General features: G+C 40.7%; 1 long non-coding RNA gene across 2 annotated transcripts in view; it reads left to right on the plus strand.

Annotated features, from left to right (window-relative positions):
* The window catches only part of LOC309665575, a 110637-nt gene that overhangs the window by 59794 nt on the left and 27164 nt on the right, over window positions 1-23679 (plus strand). The window contains exon 3 of one of the 2 annotated variants that reach the window (XR_014266517.1): window positions 2942-3078. This is a non-coding gene — a long non-coding RNA (uncharacterized lncRNA). Of the gene's footprint in view, window positions 1-2941; window positions 6818-23679 lie in introns of those variants that run through there. The other variant, XR_014266518.1, reaches the window with a different exon arrangement.

Raw genomic sequence — 23679 nt, forward strand, 5'->3', positions numbered from 1 at the left:
GGGTCTCAGCCTTGGCTACACATTAGAATCACCTGGAGAGATGAAATGCTGTAAGACCCTCAGGCCCCACTCTGGACTACTTGGATTAGGCGCTGGTTCCAGAAGGCTCCTTGTGGGTGTTTGTTTTATGCTGAGCAACCTGATTTATGGTTTGAATAGATCACTCTGCTGCTTTGAAGGGTAATTTGTGAGAGTGTGTGCCGAAGGGCGGCAAGACCAGGAATGGATGTAGGAAAACCAGGGAGACCTTCCATATTTGCTCCATCAAGCAGAGCAAAACTGGGTCAGTGTTTTCTTTACTCATACCTCTGGGCTTTCCTTCAAGGTAGGAAAGAGTTCCCACTTTCATCTCCCACCCTATGATCTCACCTCCTCAGCTGTACTCTCTGTGATGCTCAGGAGTGTCATGAGTAATTTACATTGTAAGAGGACCACTTGGCAGCAGCGTATCAAGAATGGATTCTCCAGGAACAAGGGAGGAAGTAAAGAGGCTGTTAAAGTGGCTTTTCTAGGAGAGACATGCTAGTAGTGGCTTCAACGAGGGGATAGCAGAAGTGGGAGAGACAGGAAGAGTTGGGTTTAGGATTGATTTTTGGATTGCAGTTGCTGATGAATTGGATTTGGTAAGTGAAAAAGGATCACTTGACATTTTTACTTTAAACACAAATTTTAGTTTGTTACTATGTTTAATTATATTCTATTTTTAATCCAGATTACTTTCTCCCTCTTGCAGTTATGTAATGTTTTGGATAATTAAACTTTCAGAGTTCTAGGGGTGCTTGAGCACCGTCCGCACACCACTCTTCAGTCTGTGCTGTGACTCTGATTTATCATCTATGCCAATCCCAAGCTTAATGTTTAGCCCTGGTCCTCCTGAATCACTGCGAATTGTGATGATGTTGACCCACTTTCTGCTTGTTGGAACTCAGCGGTCACAGGTCTCTTGGGAAAAGCAGGATTTCTTAACCTTAGCACTCTTGACATTTTGGGCTACATAATTCTTTGTCACTGGGGGACTGTCCTGTACATTGTAAGATGTTTAGTAGCATCCCTAGCCTCTACCCTGTTGTGACGATCCAAAATATCTCCAGACGTTGACAGCTACCCTTCGGAGGGTAAAATTGCCCTAAGTTGAAGACCACTCTGGCTGGAAGGAAGACTTAGAGTGTACATTTTTCGTTGCCTAGTAGGAGTGTTCCCTGAGGAGACCCTGTCTTCCTTTCTTTCAAGGGGCTTTGGGCCCATGAGCTGGCTGAAGTCTGGCAGTTGGTTGAGGGTCCACAATTCTGTATTGCTGAATCAGGTATGACTTCTTTTCGCCACACTACTCATACGAATCAAGTTGGACATTAGTAGGATGATCACGTATTTCAGTTCTAGGGACATCACGATCAACTATCGAAAGTCAAAGGTCTCCATGGGTCAGACTCTTCTGTTGACTTTCAGCTCCGCTGCCCATTGTGGTAACCATATCTTCCTTGTCTTCTGTGATTAAATGCTACCAATTGGCTCCTGCCAGGCCAGGATCTCATTCTCCCCATTGAATTCAGAGACCCCAGTTTGATGGCAGCATTTCCCCCTCTCATCTCTAACCTTTAGAGAACAGCCACCGTAGCGCTCTTTATGGAAGCTGGGCTTCCTTCCCCAATGCATTCCTCAAAGCCTTAGTGGAAGGTATATCCGCTGGACCATTCTGGGAGACAGAGTTAGAGGTATCTGAACAAGTATTGCATAATAAATCCACTTAAGCATGTCATTTTTCCAAAGCCTTTGGATCCCTTCATCAGTATACCAAGAAGCTTATGAAACTTCAAGTTCATTTAGTGTAAAGTACCTTTAACTCCAGGTTTAGGGCCATTTGAAGCCCCTCGAGCTAACACACTGATTTCAGAATCTCTGCTTTGTGCACTTAAATAAACTAATTTCGGAGGGTCCAACAATATATTTCTTCTTCCCTGGTCCAATACAATTTAAGATCCGTTCCCTTGCACATTACTGAGGTTCTGTCAATGTGTACTGACAAACTATTGCAATTCTTGAGGTGTGTATTGACCTCCTGTGAGTCACACTTCATAGCTTACCTCCTGGGGCTTGCTGAGACTTGAGGATCAGTAGAATTTAGGGGTTCAAGGTCCCCAGCTTCATGGGAATCTGCTCCCATATTCCTATCACAAATTTTAATTCGTATTCCTTCTCAGTCTGTGTCCTAACCTTAACATAAGAAACCCTGCAAAGTTGAGAATTCAACTTGTGTTGTAATTCAGCCACCCAAAGGATTAAATTCATGTTTGGTTTTCAGAAGTCTTGGTCTTGTGGTCCAGGATATCCTTATCTTTCAGGACAGTTATAAATCCTTAAGCTCATCAGTTTCTTTTTCCCCCCACATTCTTCAGCGCACTTAGAAGCACTCATTCACTCCCAAACGTTTTTATTTTCACTAAAATCGTCCTTGATAGCAGTTAGTTCACTCAAATCCTTGCCTTCTGTTGACACTTGATTACAGATGTCTCCAGGTGATACTTCAACTAAGTCTTTTGCATGTCATAAACTATCACTGTCTCCTTTAGTCTTGTCTCTTTAACTGTATCAGGAAATCAGCTCCAGATAACCCAAAGCTAATTTAGACAACCATCCCTAAGTTTCTGTTCCCTGGAATCACTTTTAGTTTCAATTTCTATATCAGTCAGGGTTCAATCAGGGGAAAAAACCACTGTGAATAATATGGAATATGGGATTTATTATAGGATTTAGACCTTACACAATTGTGGGAGGAGATAGAGAAGTCTCTGGAAAGCTGGTGCCTCTCTGTCTAGTGGAGGCCTGAGGCCACTGAAGTCAGTAGGTCCAGGAGTTGAGAAGAAAAGCTGAATGTGAAGCAGGGGAGACTGGGGACAAATTGGGATTACATCTATCTCTCAGTGCCTCCAACTTAATGTCGCAGGTGACCGTCCCCCAGTACCTGATCCAGGACGTGGAGAGGACAGAAGAGGAGACTTGGAGGGAGCTGGAGAAGCTCCGGGCCCAGCTGCTGCCCTGCTCCAAGAAGGTGAACCAACAAGTCAAACTATAACAACATAAGTGAACTGCCGCAGGGCACCCTGTCCTGACCTTTAGACTTTAATGGCTGCCGCTTTGCTTTGGAGAGTGAAATCTCTTGCAAATTTCTCTTATGTCAAAATGTAACCCACAGGAATTCTTGGAAATAAAGCTCCAATTTAGCTAAATTAACAAAGTAGAAAACCACCATAGAAGGGGTTGAATTTGGAATTGATTTTGGAAATAGACCTAATGGCAGTTGTCGATGGATTGGATTTTTTAGATGAGTGATAGACGAGTACTTTTTTTTGTTTGGACAGTTTTCTTTAACTTGAAATTTTGATTCCTTTTTTTGAGTAAAACAGGCTCTTTACTCTTGATAAGGTTATTTCTTTTTTTTAACTTTTTATTTATTTTTACTGAAGTATAGTTGATGTACAATATTAAGTAGCGGATACAGCATAGTAAATCACAAGGATTACTTTTTTTCTTGCATCTGTAGTGGAAACTTTAGCAGTAGACATTAATTGCTCCAGGTATGTCAAATAGATGCATCATTTTTTTGGCAATGTCAATGGTCTCATTTTTAATCCAGATTATGTTCTCTCTCTTGTAATTATATAATGGTTTTGATAATTCACCTTTCATAGCTCTAGGAGTGCTTGAATACTGCCCCAGTGGGTACTGCCATTATCCTCACGTCACTCTTCAGGGCATTATGGTTTCCTTATTAATTCAAGATTAATGATTGGTCCATAGCTTCAAGAATTGGACCCACCTTCTGCTTGTTGAAGCTCTTTCCTCCAGTGACAGCCAGGTCACCCTCTTTTCCTGATTTCCTTCTTGTCTTCTCAGCCTTTTTTGCCTGCCCTTCCTTTGGTTGTTTCTCTAGTGTGGCATCCCCAGGGCCCTGCCTTTTATTTTTCTCTCTTTTGCTCTCCAAGAAAGATAAATTTCACTATATCAGGAGATGGTACCACTTACTCTGGTGGCTTGCAATCTACATAACAGCACCTGCTATTTGTCGAGCAGCTATTATATGCCATGTGAGTTACTAATATATATAGTCTTTAATTTAAAAAAACCCTGTAGTCTTTTGTAAGAAACCCTTGTTGTGGGTATTAATTATCCCAATTTTCCCAATGAGGAAACTAAGGCTCAGTAAAGTTCAGGATTTTGCTCAAGCCAGTTAGTAAGTGGATTTGAACCAAGGTCTGTCTGACTTGTAAGCTATTGTCATAACAACTACGATTTACTGCTGCCTAAAGATCCAGCTCAGATCTCCTCATGATCAGACTTTAATATCCAGTGGCATGCAGGAGAGACAGTACCTGAATGTACCCTATCATTTCAAACTTAATACATATAAATCCATTCAATCTCACCAACCATTCCACCAATTCCAACCCCCAACCCCATCCAAAAAGTACACACATCCTCTGGTATTCCTTATTCTTTTCGAGGTAACAGTCTCCAAAAGTTTCTGAATCTTGAGACATCTTGGGCCCTCCATCTCCTGCACTGCCCGTACCTGGTTGCTTACCAAGTCCTCCAATGTTGGGGTCAGAGGTCTCTCTGCATCACTGTGGCTCCAAGGTCATTTTCCACTTCCTTCCTGAACTCTTGCCACTGTTCTTCCCATTTCACAACTGGCTCTCTACACTGCTGCCAAAATTATCTTCTGAAAAAAATATCAATCTGGTCCTGTCAGTTTGCTTTAAAACTTTTGACTCCATTTTGCCTACAAAATAAATATGAATCTCCTTGGTATGCTGCCCAAGGCCCTTGATGATTGACCTGGCCTGTCTTGCAGTCAGCTATTTTTCACACATATACAAGTGATTACTTTTCAGATGGATTATAGATGCCATATAGATGCAGAAAATATAAACATTTCCAAACTCGACTGAATTCATTTTGACTTTTTATCACTTTGACTATTTTCTCAATCAATGGACACTTTAAAAAGCACAACTATTATCAGGTGGAGATGCATTTTTATATTTGGTAGGAAAGGTATTCTCATATTATAAATGTCGGGAAACCAACTAGATTAGATTCTCATGAAATATGTCTTCCAGGTTTCAGAGTTTATTTCAAGAAACTTTCTTAGCCAAAGTTAGTAGAAGGATACGGACTCTAAGTTCAGGGGTGTACTTGGATTGATAAATTTGGTTTTCTGTGTATATTGGGGGAAGTAGAAGGGGGAAATTGTAAGGTAGAATGGTGGAGGTAGGACGGTGTAGGAATATAAGGCCTATAAAAAGCTGGGAATGATTTTATCTTCATTCTCAATAATTAAAATAAAAATTTTAAATACCCCTAGCTTTTTAAAATGACTCCAAAAGGGGAATAAAGGCAGAGTTGGGAAAGGACATGATTTAGTAATATAGGAATGTCATACTGTGAAACTCTGTCTTCTATTACAGTCTGTGATAAAAGGGAGGATGAAAACTATTTTCCATTCTAATGAAGCTATGGTTCTTCAGCACCATCCCCAAGACACTGTCTTGTGTGGTCAGTCTCCCACTGGTGAAGCAGTGTGTGGAGAGTGGGCTGTAGGTTCAGACAGGTTTGAGTTCCAATCCTAGGCATTCTCTCTGACCTTAAACAAATCAAAGCTCTGAGACTCTCTTTTTTGTTCTTCAAATGGGAATAAAATACACATTTCAAAGTAATGGTGAGGTTTCTATGAAGTAAGGTTGATCTGCAGGGAATTTATACAGGTTCATTTGCTTTCCCCAGTGCTATGCTTCCAGATATCTTCTATATGTTTAGTGCTTCAATCTCTGGGTGTCCTTGGAGCTGATTCAGTCCACTTGGTGGACAGATATGGAAACTCAAGAAGTCTTATAGGTTGTCTGCAGCTGTATGACCAGGATCCTACCCAGTGTTTCTTCCCCTTCATTGATTTTATTCCAAGTGATGAAGAAACCAGATGACAGTGAAATAATATGGAGATAGAAAATTGGCTTGGAGGTAGCAAATGTTCAAGAGCCTACTTAATGTCAGTGCTGTGCCGGGAGTTGGTGGACAAAGCAACCCATTTACCTGAGGTGCTCACAGCCTGGCAGCAGTGACACAGACGTAACCCAAGATCTACAGGACAGATTAGACTGGAGTAACCATAAGTGAAGTGCCAAATGCTGCAGACCCAGAGGAAGGAAGGATGCATTCTGTCTGGGGACAAAGTAGAATGGCATCTAGAGTGTGGGGCACTGTGTGTGTACGTGTGGGGAGGGCAGTCTACCAGCTCGCCATTCATTAATGCAACACAAATCTGTGGAGCAACACATCTGTGCCAGCTAACCACTGCATCCTGCTACCAGATATGAGAACAGGAGGAGAGAGAACCTACCGATAATGTACAGTCACGGAGTGGGGACAGGAATAAGATGCAGGGGAACGTAACAATGCTAGGCAATAATTTTCTCTAAAAGAGATGTGAACAGAAGCAGAAGCAGCATTATGTACAGTGCAGCAAGCAAGGCAACCTCTGAATGGCTGGGAGGGGCTTGTTATTCTCTGCGGAAACCCCTTTTACTTGGTCACACTTCTTTTCTGACAGCCAGGTGCATAAATACAGCTTTACCCCTCACCCTCTCCCTTTTCTCTGCTCCTTGCTTCTACTCTATACACAGCTCCCTCCTACCCATCCTCCTTTTCCTCTGGACTGCTGGTCTGAGGTAGCATCTGCCTAGCGCAGCAGGGGCTCCACCCCTTTGAAGCCCTGCTGGAACCCTGCAGGAGTTGGGTAACTTGCAGTCTGAACTAACGTATCCAGCCAAGCAGAATGCAGAGGAGCCGGGGGCGGGGGGGTGGGGGAAACAGAGAGCAGGCTGAGAACAGCTGAGGGCTGCCCGCAGCCCCCGTGGTGCAAGTCCGCATCTATTTCTGCATCACAGCTCTCTGTACAGTTTTGAGTTATCTATAATCAGAGAGTAAGTCAGTGGTGTTCAAGCTTGGTTGGTCATCCGAATCTCCAAGGGAGCTTTTAAAAGATGCAATCATCCAGGCCACACAGAGACCCATAGAAGTGGAATTCTTTCTTGGGGATCCAGTGTGAGAACATTTTACAAAGCTGTACAGGGGTTACTTATGATGTGCATTTAGAGCTGAGAATCATAGGAATTAATTCAATTTTCTATAGACTTCTCATGAAAAGTTATTTTTGTGAGCTACCATTAGGGGAAGCTGAAAAACCAGCTCCTTTCACATATGGAAGAGTGAAGCGCAAAGATTGTAAATGGCTAAGAAAATTGAAATTTCAAAATATAAAAACTTTAAGTAGTTTTTAATATTTCCTGTCTTAAGTTTGTTGCAGACTTATGGGAGTAGTTGGGAAGTCTTCTGCTTAGGTTCTCCAGTCTAGAAGGGTTTGCAGGCTATCCTGGCCCAGGTGTAAGATGTCTTTTTTTACAAAAATAATTGTGGTGGCGCCTGGATGTCAAATATTAACTTTCGTCCCACAGTGATGATAACAATGGCTGACGTTGTTTTTTGGCCATGCCATGCAGCTTGTGGGATCTCAGTTCCCTGACTGGGGATTGAACCCAGGCCACGGCAGTGGAAGCCCAGAATCCTAACCACTAGGCCACCAGGGAACTCCTTAATGGCTGACATTTTAAAAGCTCCTACTGTGTGCCAGATGCTCTGCTAGATCTCACTAATTCTCTGATTACTTCTAAACCCACAGCAGTCCTGGAAATTTGTTAGATGGCTTCCACCTGACAGGTGAAGGAACTGAGATTTAATGTCACCCAGCTTGTAAGTGATAAAGCCAGGATTCTAAAATGTATATCTCTGATTCCAGAGTCCAGAATCTCAAATTGAGAGCTTATGAGAGAACAAAGCTGGGTGGAGAGCGCGGACCAAACAGGAGGCAAAACCCAGAATGCTTGTGTATGTAGATCAAATATGGCTGGTACTAAGGAGGCTGGAGCAGGGGACATGATGACCGAGACAAGATACGGTTGTACTTGGCAATTTACCTGTTCTTGGTTAAGACTCCTCTCCCTTTAGCAGGAACAGTTTGCCTGGAGGTGAACCTTGACCTGTGCTCCAGTGAGTACAGTCAGGTGAGGAGGAGTTGACCCTGACGGTATAGCATTCCACTGAGATGCCAGTGATCTACCACTTGAGGGAGGGGGTGGATGGACTTTCTTACTTTCCTTGGTCCACCAGAAGAGTTCTCAAGAATCCTCTTGGAGCTCCTGAGCTTGCTAAATGTCAACCTTTCCTTCATTAGATTTTTCGTGAGCACCTCCATATGCCAGGAAGTTTGCTAAGCATTGGATTGTGCCAGTGGTTCCAGGAGGAAAAGGGTGCTGGGAGATGGCAGAGGAAAAGTGTACTTTGGGGGTATAGGGTGTTCTGTGTGAAGGAAGGTGGAGATGGGCTCTAGGCATGTTACGTGGGGGCTGGATAGGTAGCTGAGCTATGTAATCAGCTGCCTGTCTAAAGAGTGTGCAAAAGAGCACCTGACTGCAGTTGGGCACTGGGCAGACACATAATCGTAGGGATATACTTGCAATCTGGAAGTATAAGCCTAGGGGGCTGGTTAGCTCAAGTTCAGTTAGGTTGAATGTAGCTGAAGAACTGGCTAAAATGAAGGCCATAGTCATGTTTTCCTGAGGCCTTTGAGACTGGGAATGGTGGAACATACCTGTATCAGTTTCTCTAGAGAAACAGAACCAATAGGAGATTGTGTGTTATTATATGTAAAGAGATTTATTTTTAAGGAACTGGCTCATGCAATTGTGTGAGGGATGACAAGTCTGAAATCAATGGGGTAGACTAACATGCTGGAAACTCAGGTAGGACCTCTATCTTGAGTCTTGAGGAAGAATTCTTCTCCAGAAACCTGTTTTTGCTTCTAAGGCCTTCAACTAATAGGATGAAGCCCACCCACATTGTCAAGGGTAATCTGCTTTACTTAAAGTCAACTGATCGTAGAAGTTAGTCACACCTACAAAATTCCTTCAGTCAACCTCCAGACTAATGTTTGATCAAACTGGCTGTCATGGCTTAGCCAAGTTGACAAATAAAATTTAACCATCACAGCATCCTTAGGCTGACTGCAGGTAGGAGTCAAGGGGTGCTGTTGAGACGAGACTCGTTATGGATGTAGTGTCATGGTAGCCCTATGAACTGGATTTGCAGCCATACATGGACAGCAGTGGTCTTTTTAGGGTGGCAGGGAGGACTAGCGGCCTGCTTTTGCTTCCCAGCTGTATAAACTTTCCCTAGAGAAGCCCTCTAGGCTCTTCCCATTTCAGGACTTCCCCCAGATAGATACCAGTAGGGCTGCCACGGAAAAGCATTCTTCTGCTGCCTGAACTGGGCCTGTTGCTGCCAAGTTTTCAGATTGGAGTTTTTCCTGGGCTGGGCAGTTTACTAGATGGGATTTCTGCTAGGCCTATTTGAATGCTGGGAATATAGCAAAGGGTGAAATTAAACTATCTGAAGGCCCTCAAATGGCCCAAATCACAATCAGTCAGTCTCAACCTGATCCCACAGGAACTTCTGGAGCATAAATTATACCCACAGAGTTTGTCCAGCCTTGAGGAAAAGAAGCAGGGCACCCCTACTTCTGCTTCAGTCAGTCATTGTCTTCAACGCTTCCTGGAAGAAATATAAACCTCCAGCCACTTCCTGTACTCTGCACACGTGAGGTGGCTCTGGTGCCCAAGGTCAAGCCTCTGGAGAAGGTCACAGGTGCCTGCTGTTAGCAGCAAAGCCCTCCGAAGCTGGGGGATTAGATCACGGAGTTGCTAGAAGAGATCCAAATGGGATTTTAATGGGGCACTTAGAGTTTCCATACACTATATAAATGGTTATTATTACTATTTCTGGGTCTGCCTTAGTTGCTAGTAGTCTGCATGAGGCGGTCAGGGGAGCCTATTTTAAAGTTTCTGCTTTAAGGACTTAAAGCCAGCTTTGATCATTGATAATACTTAGCAAATGTCCAGAACTGTGGAGAGTCTGAGATGTTTTCCCCCTACTTGCAAACTAACAAGTTAGCCAGACAGTTTCATGGATGTGGGCAGAAGATATGAGACCCCTGGATCAGAGACAAAGGATTTAATTACAGTAATAACAGTAGCCAAGCATCAGCATTTTCTTGCAGTGGTTCCCTAAACCCAGACTCCTACAGGGCAGCGAAGAGGGCTAGGTGACAACTGCATGGGCAGTGAGTGGGTTGTGTTACAGAGAAGAGCCCTGAGCTTAGAGAACCAGAATCTTTTATAATGGGAAGTAAGAAAAACCTCCCTTTGCTCTAGAGGGGGAAACTGTCTTCATTTCTCAACTGTTCACTATACAAACATTCTTGAAAAGATGGCTTGGTTCAAAGGCAGTCAGTGCCTCTGCTTGCAAGACCTGCAGAAACATGAAGGACATTTGGATAACCATCTCCAACAGCAGTAGGTGCAGAGGCAGGGAGACCTTTGGTATCTGCTTTCTTCCTTTCTGGTTCTGAAAAGTATTTTTGGAGAAAATCCTTTCCCTGATGCACATGTGTGGGCTGTTTTTGTTTTACCTCTGTTGACCTTGATCATTTTCAGCAACTCTCAAAATCTTTTAATTTTTTTTTTTCCTTATTTTCCTTTGTGGTTATTCCAAATATTATCACTTCATGATATTATGACAGGAAACTTACCTGACCTCTTTTGATTTCCATATCTGAAAACTAAGTAAGATGGTCTAAATAGGCTCTAAGGATCTTTCCAGACATGGGGTTTGAAGCCTTAAACATATATGAGATATTTGGGAGCATGGTAATTTTAGTAACAGGGAAAGAAAAAAAGACATTAATACCTACAAGAACAACTTAATTTCATTTAAAGTCGTAATGTTGTACAATGGATCTGTTATTTGTGTTATAGATGAAGAAATTGAGACTCAGAGAAGTGACTTGTTCAAGGTCACAGAGCTACCAAGAGTGTTGCCAGGATTTGAAGCTAAATCCATTTGAATCCAGAGTCTGCTTCTTCCAGTCACCACATTCTGATTCTGTAATGGGAGACTGTCCAATATGAGATGGTGTCCTGGTCATGCTGAAGAACTAGTGGCTTCACGAGGGGGAAAACTGTTTCCATCCTCCCTTCTTATTACAGGACATTATGGAAGCCTAAATTGTATTATAATTCAGGTGGCTTTACTCCAGTTTCCTTATTGAAGTCTACCTAAGGAGCCAGACTTGTTTTAATTGAATTATTGAAAATAAAGTATAGTATCCTGACCTATTTATCGATATATAAGCCCTAGACTAATCTCCTTTCCACCACCCACTTGTCACCCACACTATATACATACATGCTTACGCTGTTACAAGACCAAATTTATTGTTCAGTCCATATATACCGTTGTTCTCAAAGTCTACATCCTTGGAATGCCCCTGCCTTTAAAAAGTTACTTAGCGTGAATAAGTGCTGAAAGTTGGAAAAGTACTTAAAGAAACATAAATCTAATTGACTCTCAACTTTTTAAGTATGAGAATTTTTTTTAAACGTCAGAAAATTGCAGCTCCACATGATAATAGCTATACATTTTTGTGTTCCATTGATTGAAAAATACATGAATAAAACTAGTATGAATTCAGTAAAACTTTGAAATGAGTTTTTTATTTTCTTCATCTCAACAGCATCTGTATCCATCTGAAAAATAATCACTCATATATGTGTGAGAAATAGCTAACTACTAGGGAGGCTGGGCCAATTGGTAAGGGCCTTAGGGACATAACAAGAAGATTTGAAATTTATTCTGTAGGCAAAATGGAGTCAAAGAGGTTTCAAAGCAAGGTGGCAGAATTCAATTGATTGTTTTTTCTGGAAGATAATTTTGTCAGCAGTGCAGAGAGCCAAATGGCATAGGAAAGACTAGTAGCAGAAGGTCAGTTAGGAGATAGGAGATGTTAGGAGCATCAGTGATGCACAAGTGCTCTGGTCCCAGCACCGGAGGACTTGGTGACCAGCTACGTGTGGGGCATGTCAGAGAGGGCATGGCTAAGAATATTTCTAAATTTGGAAACTGTTGGAGGGTGAGACCATGAGTGAAATAAGGAATATCAGAAGACAAGACTTTTATTAATTTATTTGTTTTGGGGGATGGAGTTGGAATAGGGGAGGATATAGATAATATTGAGTTAGATTTTATATATACATATATAATCTCTGTGCTTGTATATGTACATACACACATAAACATATATACATACATAAAACGTATATAAAAGTGAAGTGTGGGCTACAACCAGATGATGTCCATTAGGCCGCTAGACATATGGGTCTAAACTGAGGCAGTATAACTTGAACTTCAGGTAACAGGCAACCATCTCCAATGATGGAACAAGTAGAGACCTAGGGAAAGCTTGGTTTTATTCTCAGTGCAAGGGTTTATTCTTGACCTCTCTTGGGAAGAGAACAAACTTACTTCCAGTCAGTCCTCATCTTGGCCCTTGTTAAAAGAGTTGAAATTTCTGGGGATTCTGTATATTATACCAAGTACAATTTCCCCCCAGGTGATTCGACTTCAAGGGCTACAGGAGGGGTAATTTTAGTTCCATTGTTTAGTTTGGATTCTCTTGAAGCAGAGACTGAGACGAGAATTCTAGTTTAAGCAGGTTATTTGGGAATTTCAGGAAACACTGATATGAACAGGAAAAGTAAAATAGGGGAGGAAAAGCAACTATAACATAATATTAAGTGATCTGCTATAGTGGGAGACTAGAGCTTAATCCCACAAGGACCTTCTTGGAAATTATGCAAATACATGCCCAAGGGATGAGACAGCTGGGCTATTTATCTGCCAACTTCAAGAGTTACTGGTTGAGAGTTACTCCTAGGGGTGTTAAGTCCTTTGCATTTTTCACCTGCCAGAAGCTTAGGTAAGAAGCCTATTGTATTTCTGAAAAAAGTCCCCAGGCAACAAGAGGCAGATATTGGCAGTTGGAAGGCATCTGGAGCCCACCTAAAGGTCTGAGAGATAAGGGAGGGCACTGACTGTGTCTGCTATCCCCTGTCCCAAGGGAAGAGATCATACACACAGGCAGCAGGAAGGTACCCCTAGACCTCTAAGAGCTTGACCATTAAAATCAACAGGAAATGTAGAAACAATACAATCTTAATTGAACAGGAAGGGAAAATATCACTGTAGCCCAACTGATTGGGCTAATGCGTTTACAGGAAGCTGGAATAGTCATCAGGGAAATACCAGCCTGGAAAAGATGCAAGATGTGTGGGAGCTGCATTGCTCTGGACCCTGAGTGCCCTTATTAGCAAAATCAGTTCTCCAGTGACTTATATGATCTCAGTGGTTTAGATCAAGGGAGGGCAAACTTTCTGTGAAAGGCCATATCATATTTTAGGCTTTGTGGACCATACGGTCTCTGCCACAACTACTCATCTCTACCATTGTCTTGCAAAATGGGCATGGCTGTGTTCCAGCAAAGCTCTATTTATGAACACAAATTTGAATTTCATATAATTTTGATTTGTAACAAAATATTAATTTTCTTGTTATTTTATAACCATTTAAAAATGTAAAACTAAATATTTAATCTGTACTTCATACAAAAACAAGTGGGGGAGGGGGGTCAGATTTGGCTTATGGGCCAAATACTAATACTAATACTGCTACTAATAATAATTCACTGACCCCTGCTGTAGAAATGAAGGCAGATGAATACCCCCATCTGTGATAACTTGAAGCCCTTGGTCATTTTTTTTTTTGAATTTTTGAATTTTATTTATTTATGTTTTTATACAGCAGGTTCTTATTAGTCATCAATTTTATACACATCAGTGTATACATGTCAATCCCAATCGCCCAATTCATCACACCACCACCCCCACCCCACCGCCGCTTTCCCCCCTTGGTGTCCATGCGTTTGTTCTCTACATCTGTGTCTCAACTTCTGCCCTGCAAACCAGTTCATCTGTACCATTATTCTAGGTTCCACATATATGCGTTAATATATGATATTTGTTTTTCTCTTCTGACTTACTTAACTCTGTATGACAGTCTCTAGATCCATCCACGTCTCAATAAATGACCCAATTTCGTTCCTTTTTATGGCTGAGTAATATTCCATCGTATATATGTACCACAACTTCTTTATACATTCATCTGTCGATGGGCATTTAGGTTGTTTCCATGACCTGCTTATTGTAAATAGTGCTGCAATGAACATTGGGATGCATGTGTGTTTTTGAATTATGGTTTTCTCTGAGTATATGCCCAGTAATGAGATTGCTGGATCATATGGTAATTCTATTTTTAGTTTTTTAAGGAACCTCCATAGTGTTCTCCATAGTGGCTGTATCAATTTATATTCCCACCAACAGTGCAAGAGGGTTCCCTTTTCTCCACACCCTCTCCAGCATTTGTTGTTTGTAGATATTCTGATGATGCCCATTCTAACTGGTGTGAGGTGATACCTCATTGTAGTTTTAATTTGCATTTCTCTGATAATTAGTGATGGTGAGCAGCTTTTCATGTGCTTCTTGGCCATCTGTATGTCTTCTTTGGAGAAATGTCTATTTAGGTCTTCTGCCCATTTTTGGATTGGGTTCTTTGTTTTTTTAACATTGAGCTGCATGAGCTGTTTATATATTTTGGAGATTAATCCTTTGTCTGTTGATTCATTAGCAAATATTTTCTCCCATTCTGATGGTTGTCTTTTCTTCTTGTTTATGGTTTCCTTTGCTGTGCAAAAGCTTTGAAGTTTCATTAGGTCCCATTTGTTTATTTTTGTTTTTATTTCCATTACTCTAGGAGGTGGATCAAAAAAGATCTTGCTGTGATTTATGTCAAAGAGGGTTCTTCCTATGTTTTCCTGTAAGAGTTTTATAGTGTCCGGTCTTACATTTAGGTCTCTAATCCATTTTGGGTTTATTTTTGTGTATTGTGTTAGGGAGTGTTCTAATTTCATTTTTTTACATGTACCTGTCCAGTTTTCCCAGCACCACTTATTGAAGAGACTGTCTTTTCTCCATTGTATATCCTTGCCTCCTTTGTCATAGATTAGTTGACCATAGGTGTGTGGGTTTATCTCTGGGCTTTCTATCTTTTTCCATTGATCTATGTTTCTGTTTTTGTGCCAGTACCATATATTGTCTTGATTACTGTAGTTTTGTAGTATAGTCTGATGTCAGGGAGTCTGATTCCTCCAGCTTTGTTTTTTTCCCTCAAGACTCCTTTGGCTATTCGGGGTCTTTTGTGTTTCCATACAAATTTTAAGATTTTTCGTTCTAGTTCTGTAAAAAATGCCATTGGTAATTTGATAGGGATTGCCTTGAATCTGTAGATTGCTTTGGGTAGTATAGTCATTTTCACAATATTGATTCTTCCAATCCAAGAACATGGTATATCTCTCCATATGTTGGTATCATCTTTAATTTCGTTCATCAGTGTCTTATAGTTTTCTGCATACAGGTCTTTTGGCTCCCTAGGTAGGTTTATTCCTAGGTATTTTATTCGTTTTGTTGCAATGGTAAATGGGAGTGTTTCCTTAATTTCTCTTTCAGATTTTTCATCATTAGTGTATAGGACTGCAAGAGATTTCTGTGCATTAATTTTGTATCCTGCAACTTTACCAAATTCATTGATTAGCTCTAGTAGCTTTCTGGTGGCATCTTTAGGATTCTCTATGTATAGTATCATGTCATCTGCAAACAGTGACAGTTTTACTTCTTCTTTTCCAATTTGTATTCCTTTTATTTCTTTTTCTTCTCTGATTGCCGTGGCTAGGACTTCCAAAACTATGTTGAATAATAATGGTGAGAGTGGACATCCTTGTCTTGTTCCTGATCTTAGAGGAAATGCTTTCAGTTTTTCACCATTGAGAATGATGTTTGCTGTGGGTTTGTCATATATGGCCTTTATTATGTTGAGGTAGGTTCCCTCTATACCCACTTTCTGGAGAGTTTTTATCATAAATGGGTGTTGAATTTTGTCAAAAGCTTTTTCTGCATCTATTGAGATGATCATATGGTTTTTCTTCTTCAATTTGTTAATATTGAATTTGTTAATTTTGTGATTAACAAAATTTTGTGATTTTGTGATTATTCAATTTGTTAATATTGTGATTGTTTATCACATTGATTAATTTGCATATATTGAAAATTCTTGCATCCCTGGGATAAATCCCACTTGATCATGGTTTATGATCCTTTTAACGTGTTTCTGGATTCTGTTTGCTAGTATTTTGTTGAGGATTTTTGCATCTATATTCATCAGTGATATTGGTCTGTAATTTTCTTTTTTTGTAGTATCTTTGTCTGCTTTTGGTATCAGGGTGATGGTGGCCTCATAGAATGAGTTTGGGGGTGTTCCTTCCTCTGCAATTTTTTGGAAGAGTTTGAGAAAGATGGGTGTTAGCTCTTCTCTAAATGTTTGATAGAATTCACCTGTGAAGCCATCTGGTCCTGGACTTTTTTTGTTGGAAGATTTTTTTTTTTTTTTTTAATTTATTTATTATTTATTTTTTTGGCTGTGTTGGGTCTTTGTTTCTGTGCGAGGGCTTTCTCTAGTTGTGGCAAGCGGGGGCCACTCTTCATCGCGGTGCGCAGGCCTCTCACTATCGCGGCCTCTCTTGTTGCGGAGCACAGGCTCCAGACACGCAGGCTCAGTAACTGTGGCTCACGGGCCCAGCCGCTCCGCGGCATGTGGGATCCTCCCAGACCAGGGCTCGAACCCGTGTGCCCTGCATCGGCAGGCAGACTCTCAACCACTGCGCCACCAGGGAAGCCCTGTTGGAAGATTTTTAATCACAGTTTCAATTTCATTACTTGTGACGGGTCTGTTCATATTTTCTATTTCTTCCTGGTTCAGTCTTGGAAGGTTATACCTTTCTAAGAATTTGTCCATTTCTTCCAGGTTGTCTATTTTATTGGCATAGTAGTCTCTTAGGATGCTTTGTATTTCTGCGGTGTCTGTTGTAACTTCTTCTTTTTCATTTCTAATTTTAATGATTTGAATCCTGTCCCTCTTTTTCTTGATGAGTCTGGCTAATGATTTATCAATTTTGTTTATCTTCTCAAAGAACCAGCTTTTAGTTTTATTGATCTTTGCTACTGTTTTCTTTGTTACTATTTCATATATTTCTGCTCTCATCTTTATGATTTCTTTCCTTCTGATAACTTTGGGTTTTGTTTGTTCTTCTTTCTCTAGTTCCTTTAGGCGTAAGAGTAGATTGTTTATTTTAGATTTTTCTTATTTCTTGAGGTAGGCTTGTATAGCTATAAACTTCCCTCTTAGAACTGCTTTTGCTGCATCCCATAGGTTTTGGATCATCGTGTTTTCATTGTCATTTGTCTCTAGGTATTTTTTGATTTCCTCTTTGATTTCTTCAGTGATCTCTTGGTTATTTAGTAACGTATTGTTTAGCCACCATGTGTTTGTGTTTTTTACGTTTTTTTCCCTGTGATTCATTTCTAATCTCATAGCATTGTGGTCAGAAAAGATGCTTGATATGATTTCAATTTTCTTAAATTTACTGAGGCTTGATTTGTTACCCAAGATGTGATCTATCCTGGAGAATGTTCTGTGCGCACTTGATAAGAAAGTGAAATCTGCTGTTTTGGGATGGAATGTCCTATAAGTATCAATTAAATCTATCTGGTCTATTGTGTCATTTAAAGCTTCTGTTTCCTTATTTATTTTCATTTTGGAAGGTCTGTCCATTGGTGTAAGTGAGGTGTTAAAGTCCCCTACTATTATTGTGTTACTGTCAATTTCCTCTTTTATAGCCATTAGCAGTTGCCTTATATATTGAGGTGCTCCTATGTTGGGTGCATATATATTTATAATTGTTACATCTTCTTCTTGGATTGATCCCTTGATCATTATGTAGTGTCCTTCCTTGTCTCTTGTAACATTCTTTATTTTAAAGTCTATTTTATCTGATATGAGTATTGCTACTCCAGCTTTCTTTTGATTTCCATTTGCATGGAATATCTTTTTCCATCCCCTCACTTTCAGTCTGTATGTGTCCCTAGGTCTGAAGTGGGTTTCCTGTAGACAGCATATATATGGGTCTTGTTTTTGTATCCATTCAGCAAGCCTGTGTCTTTTGGTTGGAGCATTTAATCCATTCACGTTTAAATTAATTATCAATATGTATGTTCCTGTTACCATTTTCTTAATTGTTTTCAGTTTGTTTTTGTAGGTCCTTTTCTTCTCTTGTGTTTCCCACTTAGAGAAGTTCCTTTAGCATTTGTTGTAGAGCTGGTTTAGTGGTGCTGAATTCTCTTAGCTTTTGCTTGTCTGTAAAGCTTTTGGCTACTCCATCGAATCTGAATGAGATCCTTGCTGGGTACAGTAATCTTGGTTGTAGGTTCTTCCCTTTCATCACTTTAAGTATATCATGCCACTCCCTTCTGGTTTGTAGAGTTTCTGCTGAGAAATCAGCTGTTAGCCTTATGGGAGTTCCCTTGTATGTTATTTGTTGTTTTTCCCTTGCTGCTTTCAGTAATTCTTCTTTGTTTTTAATTTTTGCCAATTTGATTACTATGTGTCTTGGCGTGTTTCTCCTTGGGTTTATCCTGTATGGGACTCTCTATGCTTCCTGGACTTGGATGGCTATTTCCTTTGCCATGTTGGGAAGTTTTCAACTATAATCTCTTGAAATATTTTCTCGGGTCGTTTCTCTCTCTCTTCTCCTTCTGGGACCCCTATAATGTGAATGTTGTTGCGTTTAATGTTGTCCCAGAGGTCTCTTAGGCTGTCTTCATTTCTTTTCATTCTTTTTTCTTCATTCTGTTCCACAGCAGTGAATTCCACCATTCTGTCTTCCAGGTCACTTATCTGTTCTTCTGCCTCAGTTGTTCTGCTATTGATTCCATCTAGTGTAGTTTTCATTTCAATTATTGTATTGTTCATCTCTGTTTGTTTGTTCTTTAATTCTTCTAGGTCTTTGTTAAATATTTCTTGCATCTTCTCCATCTTTGCCTCCATTCTTTTTCCGAGGTCCTGGATCATCTTCACTATCATTATTCTGAATTCTTTTTCTGGAAGGTTGCCTATCTCCACTTCATTTAGTTGTTTTTCTGGGGTTTTATCTTGTTCCCTCATCTGGTCCATAGCCTTCTGCCTTTTCATCTTGTCTACCTTTCTGTGAATGTGGTTTTTGTTCCACAGGCTGCAGGATTGTAGTTCTTCTTGCTTCTGCTGTCTGCCCTTTGGTGGATGAGGCTATGTAAGAGGCTTGTGCAAGTTTCCTGATGGGAGGGACTGGTGGTGGGTAGAGCTGACTGTTGCTCTGGTGGGCAGAGCTCAGTAAAACTTTAATCCACTTGACTGCTGATGGGTGGGGCTGGGTTCCCTCCATGATGGTTGTTTGACCCGAGGCAACCCAACACTGGAGCCTAGCTGGGCTCTTTGATGGGGCTAATGGTGGACTCTGGGAGGGCTCACACCAAAGAGTACTTCCCAGAACTTCTGCTGCCAGTGTCCTTGTCCTCACGGTGAGCCACAGCCACCCCCCGCCTCTGCAGGAGACCTTCCAACACCAGCAGGTAGGTCTGGTTCAGTCTCCCCTGGGTCACTGCTCCTTCCCCTGGGTCCCGATGTGCACACTACTTTGTGTGTGCCCTCCAAGATTGGAGTCTCTGTTTCCCCCAGTCCTGTTGAAGTCCTGCAATCAAATCCCACTAGCCTTCAAAGTTTGATTCTCTAGGAATTCCTCCTCCTGTTGCCGGACCCCCGGTTGGGAAGCCTGACATGGGGCTCAGGACCTTCATTCCAGTGAGTGGACTTCTGTGGTGTAAGTTTTCTCCAGTTTGTGAACCAACCAGCAGTTATTGGATTTGATTTTACTGTGATTGCGCCCCTCCTACCATCTCATTGTGGCTTCTCCTTTGTCTTTGAATGTGGGGTATCTTTTTTGGTGAGTTCCAGTGTCCTCCTGTTGATGATTGTCCAGCAGCTAGTTGTGATTCTGGTGTTCTCTCAAGAGGGGGTGAGAGCATGTCCTTCTGCTCCGCCATCTTGGTTCAGGGCCCTCCTTTGATTTTTATGCAAGAAAAATTTTTCCCTTTGTCATTTAAATATCCATTTCATTCAGTGGCCTTACTAGTGCCTGGCAGACAGTGTTCCTCACATAGTGTGTGTCACTGAATCCCAGACACTTTGTTGATAGCACTTTCTTAATCTTACTAAGAAGTTTTTTTGCTTTGTTTTTTCCCATTTTTGACATAGATTTTGTGACTTTTTTGTAGTTTACCCCCCCTTTTATTATGATATAATTCACATATGGTCATATTTACCCTTTTAAAGTGTACAATTCAGTGGATTTTAGTATATTCACAACATTGTGCCAACCTGCAAGAGATTCCATCGCCATCTAATCCCAGAATATTTTCAGTACCCCAAGGAGAAATCCCAGTACCATTAGTGGTCACTTCCCAGTACCTGCTTTTCCCAGCCATGGCAGCTTTCTTTATGTCTCTATGGATTTACCTGGTCTTGACATTTCATATAAATCAGATGATATATGGTCTTCTATGTCTGGCTTCTTTCATTTAGCATAATGTTTTCAATATTCATCTATGTTGTTGCATGAATCTATACCCTCATTCCTTTTTATGTCTGAATCATATTCCATTGTATGGATATACCACAGTTTTTTAATCTATACATTAGTTTATCTATGCATTAGTTGAATCATATTCCATTGTATGGATATACCACAATTTGTTTATCTATGCATTAGTAGTTATTTTCAGTTTTTTGACTAGTATGAATAATGTTGCTATGAACATTCATGTACAAGTTATTGTGTAGACACATGTTTTCAATTCTCTAATACCTAGAAGTGGAATTTCTAGGCCAAATGGTAACTCTCTGTTTAACTTTTTGAGAAACTGCCAAATCAACAGAAATTTTTAAATGTACTATATCATGACTGCCACCTGGCTGACAGTAACTGTAAAACACAGTCAGCTGTAAGAAGCATTCTGATTTTGGAGAGGTTATAACTAAAAAAAAAAAAAAAAGTATGTCTTAAGATTGATAGAAAAGAATATAAAAATTTGACTTCAGTTGTCAATTGAGGGAAAAAGCAAAAAGCAATAGTATATCTGGTGGACATAAGTATTCTTGTCCACAGAAAGCAGGTATGAATTCTTATTATAAATTGATATTGGAAAACATGTTTATATATCAGAATTAGTTTGATCATCATGAATCTACTTATGGGTCATATCAGCTCTAGTTCTGGAAAGATATGATTTTTGGATGTGTAAAGGTCCAAACTTCAAATCGTGATGTCTTCAAGAAATAATGTATTCCCTGAGGCTGTGTTTGGGTGGCTATCCAGCCAGCCTAGACTAGACCTCACATCTCTACCAGCTGTGCCCTTTGAACTGTCTTCCACTTTGAGCAGTAAAGAGGGAACAGTGAAGTGGAAACATGCATAGATTGTTCTTTCTAAAATTTTGGAGGTGAAGGCAGGTGGAGCCATAAGTGGTTTTGTCCCTAAACTGGCTGAATGCCAGTGGGTCCAGGAGGAATGGGGTCCTCAAAGATTGGTAGAGGATGGATTAAGTAACACTGATGGAGCATTGATGGAAGAGTGATTGGCATTAGGGAGAGCAATGTTTTTCTCTGAAGAGTCAATGGAGCTTTAGTAGCTGAAGCAGTGATATTTAAATTTGGAGGTATAGGAGTAGATAATCTGTCTGGACTCTAGTGTGCTTTCATAAGAGCATATTTAAACTGTCTTCTGAAACTGGAATAAAAAATTGAATGAATAGTGAAGATTAGGTGGTTGGTTATACCATCAGGATAGAAATTATCTTTCACGTCCAGGGTTGTGGTAATTAGTTCTGAAGGGGACAAAGTGGGAGAAATTCTGGAGTGAGTGTGGCTGGGCAATTGCTGAAAAGAGGGTTATTGGGTCCCAATGGCATTCAGGAGTCAAGATTGGAGCAGCAGAACTTTGGATGCCTGGGGATATCTTTGTAATGTAGGTACCTCACTTAATATTCTAGAAATAATTTCCTTAGTTACAGTGTGACAGGATCTGTTTGGAGGCAGGAGTATTGTTCCAATTACCATGGCTGCATAAAAACCACCCCACAATTTACTGGTTTAACATCTGTTTTGCTCACAAATATACAATATGTACAGTGCTCATGTTTGCTCTACTTGGTGTCAGCTGGGGCAGCTTGAAGGCTGGGAGCTGAAATCATGTGAAGGATCTCTTACTCATATGTCTGGCAGTTGATGCTAGGAAGACTCAAATAGGAGGGGGTGACTATAGCTGGGGCTCCTTGGTAGCTCTGTCTGTAAGTGCCTTCTACATGAAGTCTCTCCAGCACTGGCAATTTCATACTTCTTATATATCAGCTCCCAAGTCATGTGTCCAAGAAAGAAAGAGAGCCAGGTAGGAGCCAATCACCTTTTTTGACTTAGCTTCAAAATCCATGCAGTGTCACTGTGCCACATACTCTTTGTTGAGGTAGTTACACAGATCCGAAGGAGTGTCAGTGTTGCGTTGTAAGAAGAGCATGTGGGATAGATGTGGCATCTTTGGAAAGTATGTCCACCCTCTGGCCACAGCAATTGTATCACTCTCACATGAAAAATATTCTTTACTTCCTGAAAGACCCTCAACTATCAGCCCTTTATAGCATCAGGTCAAATCATGTAAATCCTGTCATATAAATGTGGTGCAGGTGAAGATGAGGCTTCTGTGTGCAGTTCCCTGTGTACAGCTCCTTGAATGCAATTCCTCTTTACCTAAAAGACCTGTGAACTGAAAAGACAAGTTCTCTGCTCCCCACACACCCAACATACAATAGTGAAATAGGCTTAGAAATGCTCTAAACTGCTTTTTAATAGGAGAAAATGGGAGAAACCCAAGGGTTGCCATTCCAAAGTAACTTTGAAATTTAGCTGGGCATATACTACCCATTTCTCGATTAGGATTCAGTCTTACTTCCTGGGAATGATTTACTGTGGCTCTTGGCTCTGCACTCTGGGTCTTGGTTTTGCCATCTGAGTCATCATTCCCTTTTCATAATAAATAGCCTATGCATGCAACAGAGTAATTTTCTAGCCTAGTTCCAACACATAGTTATTTGTGGGTACAAAGGCCTCTTTTAATTTTGTAAATGTCCTCTGTCTCTTTTAGTTTAAGCTGTGTATTCACCAGTGCAGTTTCTTTAAAACTTTGTAGATCTCCTCTGAATATTATTGTTTCCCTCCATTAGACAAAAACCACACCCACAAATCTCACTGAGATAAGCCCTTCTGTACTGGGCTTTTTGTAAGACTGCTATAGGACGATGCTCTTAAAATTCTTAGAAGCGCAGTAAGGAGAGGATCTGTGAGACACACCATTAAGATCCTTCCTTACAGCAACTTTGGTCTGTTTGAAACAGTACCTCAAACCTTTCTTAAGCCTTAAGGAAGGAATTTACAGTCACTCCCTTGGTCTCATCTTCAGATGATATATTTCTGATAGGGTCCTGAATTTGATCTCTGTTGGGAAGCCATTTCTTAATTTTAGACTCATCTGTCATTTGGAGAGCTGAGAATGAGGAACATTCTGCCACTGTATAATAAAGGTCTCCTTTTCTCTAGCTTCCAATAACATTTGCCTCCCTTTTCTTTAAGCTGTCATCTGCAGCCTCATCT

The sequence above is a fragment of the Balaenoptera physalus genome (genome assembly GCF_965194825.1).
Source record: "Balaenoptera physalus genome assembly, chromosome: 8".
Taxonomy (NCBI): Eukaryota; Metazoa; Chordata; class Mammalia; order Artiodactyla; family Balaenopteridae; genus Balaenoptera; species Balaenoptera physalus.